This window comes from Aquila chrysaetos, chromosome 19 (assembly GCF_900496995.4).
Source record: "Aquila chrysaetos chrysaetos chromosome 19, bAquChr1.4, whole genome shotgun sequence".
NCBI lineage: Eukaryota > Metazoa > Chordata > Aves > Accipitriformes > Accipitridae > Aquila > Aquila chrysaetos.
In genome coordinates, this window is record NC_044022.1 from 8,428,537 (window position 1) to 8,431,080 (window position 2,544).

Below are 2,544 nucleotides of genomic sequence, written 5' to 3' on the forward strand. Positions count from 1 at the left end.
GGCTCTCCCTCCAGGCCTGGGGGGGGTGCGGGGTGCGGGGGGCCCTGGCGGGCCGCGGGCGCGCCCCGAGCCCTCCTCCGCTCTGTCAGGGGCCGAGCGCTCCCTTCCGCGGCAGCCGTCGCACGCAGGTGAGCCGGGCTCTCCTCGGGCCCGCTGGGCCCCTGAGCCTCCAGCGGGACCCACCGGGCCGGGGCACGAGGTTGAGACAGGGCCAGGATGGCTCTGGCCCAGTCGGAGCCCAAGCGTCAAGGCCGACGAGAAGAAACGTGGGGATTTACAGCCGAAAACAGCACAACTCTGGCTACGCAACTGCAGCTGGGGAGGGGACGGCTGCAGACCGGGCTCCTTCAGCCACTTTGGAGCAATCGGCACCGTCCCTTGTAGGGGTTTGGGACGTGCCCAGCCCCAGGTAGCACCTCTGCTTGCAGCACCTGCTGCGTCGTTTCTCCAGCAGACACTGGGGTGGCTGAAGTCCCGCATGAAGGCTGGGGCTGGCGAACATGAGGCCGCTTCAAGCTGCCTGTAGAAGTCATAGAATCATACAATCGTTCAGGTTGGAAAAGACCTTCAAGACCATCGAGTCCAACCATCATCCATGCCCACTAAACCATGTCCTGGAGTACCTTGTCTACGCGCTTTTTGAATACCTCCAGGGATGGTGACTCAACCACTTCCCCGGGCAGCCTATTCCAACATCTGACAACGCTCTTAGTGAAGAAATTTTTCCTAATATCCAACCTAAATCTCCCTTGCCGCAACTTGAGGCCATTTCCTCTCATCCTATCTCCAGCCACCTGACAAAAGAGACCAGCACCCACCTCACTACAACCTCCTTTCAGGTAATTGTAGAGAGCGATAAGGTCTCCCCTCAGCCTCCTCTTCTCCAGACTAAACAACCCCAGTTCCCTCAGCCGCTCCTCATAAGACTTGTGCTCCAGACCCCTCACCAACTTGGTTGCCCTTCTCTGGACACACTCCAGCACCTCAATGTCTTTCCTGCAGTGAGGGGCCCAAAACTGAACATGGGACTCGAGGTGCGGCCTCACCAGTGCCCAGTACAGGGGGGCAATCACCTCCCTGTTCCTGCTGGCCATGCTATTTCTGATACAGGCCAGGATGCCGTTGGCCTCCTTGGCCACCTGGGCACACTGCTGGCTCATATTCAGCCAGCTGTCAACCAGCACCCCCAGGTCTTTATCTGCTGGGCAGCTTTCCAGCCACTCTTCCCCAAGCCTGTAGCGCTGCATGGAGTTGCCGTGACTGAAGTGCAGGACCCGGCACTTGGCCTTGTTGAACCTCATATGATTGGCCTTGGCCCATCGATCCAGCCTGTCCAGATCCCTCAGTAGAGCCTTCCTACCCTCAAGCAGATCGACCCTCCCTCCCAACTTGGTGTTGTCTGCAAACTTGCTGAGGGTGCACTCAATCCCCTCATCCAAATCATTGATAAAGATATTAAACAGAACGGGGCCCAACACCGAGCCCTGGGGAACAGCACTTGTGACCCGCCGCCAACTGGATTTCACCCCATTCACCACAACCCTCTGGGCTCGGCCATCCAGCCAGTTTTTCACCCAGTGAAGAGTACACTTGTCCAGGCCATGAGCCGCCAGCTTCTCAAGGAGTATGCCATGAGAGACAGTGTCAAAGGCCTTGCTGAAGTCAAGGAAGATAACATCCACAGCCTTTCCTTCATCCACTAGGCGGGTCACCTGGTCATAGAAGGAGATAAGGTTGATCAAGCAGGACCTGCCTTTCGTAAACCCATGCTGACTGGGCCTGATCCCCTGGTTGTCCTGGACTTGCCATGTGAGTGCTCTCATGACAAATTGTTCCATAATCTTTCCCCGTACCGAGGTCAGGCTGACAGGCCTGTAGTTCCCCGGATCCTCCCTCCAACCCTTCTTGTAAATGGGCGTCACATTGGCAAGCGTCCAGTCCTCTGGGACATCCCCCGTTGACCAGGATTGCTGATAGAGGATGGAGAGTGGCTTGGCAAGCACCTCCGCCAGTTCCCTCAGTACTCTTGGATGGATCCCATAGATTTGTGAGTGTCCAGATGGCGTAGTAGGTCACTAACCATTTCCTCCTGGATTAAGGGGGGGTATATTCTGCTCTTCATCCTTACCTTCCAGCTCAGGAGGCAGAGTACCCTGAGGATAACTGGTTTCCCTATTAAAGATTGAGGCTAAGAAGGCATTAAGTACCTCAGCCTTTTCCTCATCTCTGGTGCCAACGTTCCCTTCTGTGTCCATTAAAGGATAGATATTCTCCTTGGGATTCTTTTTTACTGTTAACATATTTGTAAAAACATTTTTTGTTGTCCCTCACGACAGTGGCCAGATTTAGTTCTAGCTGAGCTTTTGCCTTTCTAATTTCCTCTCTGTATGACCTAACAAGATCCCTGTACTCCTCCCAAGTTGCCTGCCCTTTCTTCCAGAGATGATAAACTCTCCTTTTTTTCTTGACTCCTAGCAAAAGCTCCCTGTTCAGCCAGGCTGGTTGTTTTCCTCGGCGGTTCGACTTGCGGCACATGGGAATAGC